This window comes from Saccopteryx leptura, chromosome 3 (genome assembly GCF_036850995.1).
Source record: "Saccopteryx leptura isolate mSacLep1 chromosome 3, mSacLep1_pri_phased_curated, whole genome shotgun sequence".
Taxonomy (NCBI): Eukaryota; Metazoa; Chordata; class Mammalia; order Chiroptera; family Emballonuridae; genus Saccopteryx; species Saccopteryx leptura.
Genome location: NC_089505.1, coordinates 196,285,307 through 196,291,837, shown reverse-complemented (window position 1 = coordinate 196,291,837; position 6,531 = coordinate 196,285,307). Strand labels below are relative to the sequence as shown.

The 6,531-nt window shown below is 42.5% G+C and overlaps 1 non-coding gene across 1 annotated transcript; it reads left to right on the top strand.

The window, feature by feature from the left end:
• The first annotated feature begins 5,620 nt into the window (after window positions 1–5,620).
• On the top strand, window positions 5,621–5,694 carry TRNAP-UGG (transfer RNA proline (anticodon UGG)). The gene has a single exon. It is a non-coding gene; the product is annotated as a tRNA-Pro (tRNA).
• The last annotated feature ends 837 nt before the right edge of the window (window positions 5,695–6,531 follow it).

Here is a 6,531-nt window from a genome sequence, read left to right as displayed (position 1 = left end):
GAAATGACATGTCCACACAAATACATGTATGAATGTTCATAAAGCTTTACTTGTAATAGCCCAAAACTGGAAACAATTTAAATGTCTATCAATAGGTAAGTTGATAAAACTATGGCATATTCTTACAGTGGAATACTACTCAGCAGTATAAAGGAATGAACTTTGAATACACACAACAACATGGAGGAATCTAAAAATAATTATTCTGAGTGAAAGTAGCCAGTAAAAAACAAGATTCCAATTATATAAAATGCTCAAGAATGCAAACTACTCTATAATGAGAGAAAGCAATGTTTGTCTGGGGGTAGAGGATGGGCATGTAGAAATTCTTGCAAGTGATAATGACACTTATTAACTTGATTTTGGTGATGTTTCACAGATACATATATAAATATACATTAAGATATATAGGTCCTGGCCAGTTAGTTCAGTGGATAGAATGTCAGCCCAGTGTACAGACATCCTGGATTAGATTTTCAGTCAAGGCATTCATGAGAAGTGACCATCTGCTTCTCTTCCTCTTCCTCTCCTTCATCCCCTCCAGCAGCCAGTGGCTCAAATTCAGTGCTGGGCCCTGAGGACAGCTCAGTTGGTCTGAGCATCGGCTTCAGGTGCTAAAAATAGCTCAGTTGATTTGAGCATCGGCTCCAGTGGGCTTGCTGGCTGGATCCCAGTCATGGTGCATGCGGGAGTCTGTCTCTCTATCTCCTCTCCTCTCACTTAAAAAAAGGTATGTGTATATTTTTTATATGTATCTGTGAAACCATCACCAAAATCAACTATATGTGCATATATACATATGTATACTTATATACATATATGTATGCATATATTACATAACTCATGCATTTTATACTTTAAATAGGGGTAGTTTATTGCTTGTCAATTATACCTCAAAGAAGCTGCAATAATAATAATAATTAAGTAAATAAAATCTATGGGGAAAAATGAGTAAGAAAATGTCCCAGCCTTCGAGTGAGACCACAGATAATGATTTCTCAATGTGGCACACCTAAAATTAGAAGTCCTTTTTCTCTGGGAGGGGAACAACCTGACTTGTTAGTCAGGGGAAACCTGACCTGACCTAGAGCAGCTCCACTTCAGTCATTGACTTGGTATGTCATTTGGGTCTCAATTTTCACTCCTCCTCACAGTTATCACTAGATGTTAGTGTTCTAAATGCTTTTATTTTTTCTTTTATATTTTTTATGTCCCATATTTTCTATAATGATCATGTAATCCTTTCTATAATAACAATGTCATTTAAAAAATAAATGTTTAATGAAAAGGCTGATTTAAAAGATCTTATAAATAACTCTAAATGTCATATTAAATGCTTAACAATAATTGAATACCAAGAGGAAATTTGTGCCTGAATATTGACGTGGCTCTATAAAAAGATTTTAGAAAAAAACCATGCTAATCTGGAGAAAAAGGAATGAAGGACAGTTTAGCAAATAATTCATTTTCTTTAATAATGCTCTCAGTTTAGCTTTGATATCATCTACCACAAATCCTTGCCTTCTCCTAATGGCGTAATTACCAGGGGAGGGAGGTTATTCTGCTGCACCAGAGAAAGTCAAAGAAGCCTCTTGTCATTTACCCAAAAAAATCCAGGGTGCGGAGGGATTAGTCAAGCAACTGCAGCCCTTGTTATTTGTGCACTAGTTTGATGGGCACTGAGAGATGTCAAGGGCAGTCTGACCTTGACAGCAGCAACAGGCAGGCTCTGAAAGCAAGCAGTGGTGCCCTGCTACTCCCCAGCTCTAGAACGCGTGAAAAATCTTCATTAACCTCTTGAAATAATAACACTGTTTGGAGATACTGCTGCTTTTCTTTTTTATACTTTCACTACCCAAGTGTTGCCTGCAGACCCAGCACAAACTTAATGACTCTGAATCAATTCACCTTTGAAGAAAGTGATCATTCCATGAGATCCCACAAACCCCTTCAGAAAAAGAGAGACACCTTACAGAGAGAAAATGAGCATGGCTTGCCCCCAACACACGAGGCTGTAGATCCTGAACTATCAACGTGTGTGGGATCCAGTCACAGCCCCTGGGACCCAGGGACTCCTCCTCTCATTTATATCTGCATGTTCCTGTTTAACATCATCCAAATATACATGGGAGAGGTGAAGGCAATACCACTGGCCTCAAGGGAACTAAAAGGCCAATTGGAATTTTGAAGAGCTAGAATTTTTTTCTCTTTCCAAGAAACACCCATGTTAAAAGATAGCCTTGGCCCTGGCCAGTTAGCTCAGTGGATAGAGCATTGACCCAACATGCAGAAGTCCTGGGTTTGATCCCTGGTCAGGGCACATATAAGAAGTAACCATCTGCTTCTCCACCTCTCCCTCTCTCCCTTCTCTCTCTCTTCCCCTCCTGCAGCCAGTGGCTCAGTTGGACCGAGTGTAGGCCCCAGGTACTAAAGATTGCTCTGTTGATCAGTTGATTCAACCATTAGCCCCAGACGGGGGTTGCTGGGTGGATCTCAGTTGGGGTGCACGTGGGAGTCTGTCTCTCTATCTCCCCTCTTCTCACTTAAAAAGAAAAAAGCCTCACCTCTCAACAGATCATATCACCAACATGAGTTTGTCTCACCACTTCTAAAATGAGGGGGTCCACTTCAAAGTGCTAGAAATTAAAGAATCTATGTCCCACTCCTCACCTAGCTAACAAAGTTCACTAGCTCAAATGGCAAGCTTCGTTAATGGCTAATACTGAATTTTCTTTCAAAATATCAAATAAAAGAGGTCTAAGGCCAAAACTGTACTTCCCTTTTGGATATTCTCCTTGAAATGCAGACAGCTAGACCTGCAGTCAAGGTCACCTTGATAAATGATATCAGGTACAGTAAAGAAGCCAGGCCTGATGGCAAAAAGAGCAGTTCTGTTCAGTCTACTTTCTTCATGGAGAAAGGAATTCCCTTTGCCCTTCTTACAGATGTGTAAGACAAGCAGAGTAGAGTCTCGCTTTGCAGACACAGTAACTACCAACTGTGCTGGACATAGCTCCAGAGATCCACACTCACCAGTTAGCTACTTATCTTCCTTTTGGGAGGTGAGCAAACGGTAGTCAGAGAGACAAGAACTACCGAGAACTGAGGTGGTCCTGCAAATGACTGGACTGGAGGTCTGGCGCAACTGGGCATCCTGACACCTACATTTTAACATCTTAAAATCTCTGAACAAAGAAAACATTTTCAGCAAATGTTAACAGAGAACACTAAGCTGGGAAGATGCTAGGGGAGGGAGAATTCTCTATTCTCCTCAGTTTCTCATAGGAGATAGCCTCAGGCTGGTGAGAACGGTATTCTACCTGTCCAAGGAGAGATCCTACCAGGTTGCCAGAAGGCCTTTCACTGTGAAGTTCTAAATAATTGCTTTATTTAGCTTTAAAAATTAACCTTGGTTGGCCACTTCTGATGGCTCTCCCATCCAGTTCTAAGTGCACTGATTTATAACCCCATTGGTGTCAATTTGCTTTCTTGTCCAGAGACATTACAATAATAGACGGGCAGTAGTTATGACATAACCTGTCCATGTGATTGCCGAGGTATCTATGAAGTCTAAGAAACATTAAGCATAGTAGAACCCCCTTTTATATTATCCCCATTTTATAGATGAGGAAATCAAGGCAGAGAATGGTTACAAAGTCACCCAACATCTCAGCTAGCATGTTGTAGAGTGAAAAATTGAACCCAATTCATAGAGTTCCAAAGTTCCTATCAACCATTGTACTATGCTGTATTGTAAAACTACCTATATAAATTTCTAAGGACAAACACCCTATGCAGATAAAAACGAAGAGTGAGCTTTGCTCTGACTCAAAAAAGAAAATTAGTTTCCACTCATAATGTTATCTAGAGCTACAGACTTAGAATTAAAGAGAGGCTGAGCCATCATCTTGTCCAATCTCCAGTCCAGAACATAAATTCTTTTTGCCAACCGCCCCAACACATCTCCTAGTAGTGCCACAAATGCCAGAACCAGGAAAAGACAGTATTTCTGGAGCATAAACCCTGTGCGTGACTCCTCTCCTTCATTTAAGGTATCACATTTAGTCCCTATCAGGTAAGAAGCACAGAATCCCCATTTTCAGATTTTAAAAAAATTTAAGGCTGAAAATATAAGTGATTTGTCTAGGCTCACACAACTTGTAATTAGCAGAGTTAAGATTGCCTATAAGAAAGAGGTCTAAGAGTAGAGATCAGGGAGCACACCCTTGCCAGGGAGGGGCGGGCACACACTATGCCAGGCATAGCTGTCATCTGAGCTCCGTGTGGTGGCACGTGTGCTCAGAAGAGTTGCTGCTGTTCTCTGAGCCTTCAGTTTATTCTTTCTGTGAGCTGCGTTTCTGCCCCTTCTCCGTATTTAATCTGCTTGCTTTATCTTTCTTATATTTAACAGATATTCAGTGAACACCCAGTATGAGCCAAAGACTAATATAAACACTAAGGATAAAGCAGTAAGCAAAATAAAATTACTTCTCTCATGGAGCTTACATTATGTAGGAAGCAAGAGGAGAAATACTTGAGAAAGAGAGAGGGGCAGGGTGTGAAGAGAAATAGAGAGAGAGATCTACATCTAAATATTTCAATAAATAGCTGGACAGACAGCAGACAGACAGACTCAGAGAGGAAGAGGAAGAGGGAGAAAGCCTTGGTGATGAATGTTATGATCAGAAAGTGAAGCAGATTAAGAGGGATTGAGAGTTACAGAGTATAGGGAGAGGGTGGAAGTTGATATCAGATGGTAAAAAACAGGCTTTGCTAATTCAGTAACCTTCAAGCAGAGACTTTAAGTAAACATTTCATGGTCTTTTGGATTCTTACATCAGGGAGGGAATGGGTTCAATATGTCTCATCTTAACATCCTCAGGGAAGTACCTACATATCTCATTCATTTATCTTGGGGTATCTTAGTAATTTCATTATGCTAGACTTGGTGGAAGACACAAAGATGAATAACAATAATTAGCTGTTCTGAGTTGGGTTCCCTGGGAACTAGACTCTGAGACTGAGATTTGTGAGAAGAAAGAAGTGTTATTGGGGAGTACTCTGGGGAACAACATTGCAGGAGAGTAAAGGAGGCATCGCTGGGCAGAGGGACAAGGTGAGTGGTCTTGCAGGGACCTCTGGAGCTGGGCTGGCTCTACAGAGGCCAGGCCAGGACTTTGAACTCCTGTATCACACAGTCATCACATGCAGCTTATCCCCAAGGACAGATCGGACCGTCTAGGCTGCTCCATTCAGCAAAGGACAATTGAAAGGGAGGAGCTTCAATCACAATAGCAGCCAACACTGCCAGCAACTGTGGAAATGGGTGAATGAGTGCCTTGGCACCAGAAAGAGGTCTGACAATACACCACAGCACTTGTCACACTAACTGCCCAGGGCTCTCTCAGTAGGCAGTATTATAAAATGGCTTAGAACATCTTGAGTTGGACTGGCTGGGTAATTCTTGTTCCCATCATTTATGGGTTGTATTTCTGTGGGCAAGTTATCTCATTTGTCCGTGCCTGTGTTCCCTTGTCTGTAAAATGAGGGTAATAATGGAGTCTATTTTCTAGGGTTATTCTTAAAATTAGATGAATCGGTGAATATAAAATGCTTAGAGGCCCTGGCCGGTTGGCTCAGCGGTAGAGCGTCGGCCTGGCGTGGGAGACCCGGGTTCGATTCCCGGCCAGGGCACACAGGAGAAGCGCCCATTTGCTTCCCCACCCCCCCTCCTTCCTCTCTGTCTCTCTCTTCCCCTCCCGCAGCCAAGGTTCCATTGGAGCAAAGATGGCCTGGGCGCTGGGGATGGCTCCTTGGCCTCTGCCCCAGGCGCTAGAGTGGCTCTGGTCGCGGCAGAGCGACGCCTCCTGGTGGGCAGAGCGTTGCCCCTGGTGGGCGTGCCGGGTGGATCCCGGTCGGGTGCAGGCGGGAGTCTGTCTGACTGTCTCTCCCCGTTTCCAGCTTCAGGAAAAAAAAAAAAATGCTTAGAAAAACACCTTGGTAAGCATCAAAAAAATAATAGGATATAAGTTTTCTCTTTGACTATCAGAATACTCTCTGTACATATTGCTACTTTCATTTTAACAAACAATTTTAGATAGCTCACTAAAGTGACCTATTGCCAACTCAGCCTTTCTTCCCCCCCTGCTTTGTAATGCCTGTGCTTTGTAATGGGGCTGGCCCACCCCTCAAGCTCCAGATTGGCACATGACTTGGGCCTGGCCAATCATTGCAGTGCATCCCGGGTCACAGATCCCAGAATCAGCACCCAATCTACACTGGAATAAGGAAACTCTCTCCAGGGGCTCCTGAGCTTCTCTTTTGAAAAGCTTGCTCTTTTTTCCCCTGAAAATCCTATTTCTAAGGGTCATAAGGATTCATAGGAATCCTCTTTTCTAAGTTTTGGAGAGAGCTGGCCTAAAAAATAAAGCCAACCCCAAAGAAACAATGCCTAACAACTGTGATTGAGTTCCTGGATCCTGCCATGCCTGAAACCAGTATTCTGAGTTTTGTAAGAACAAGAATCAACAC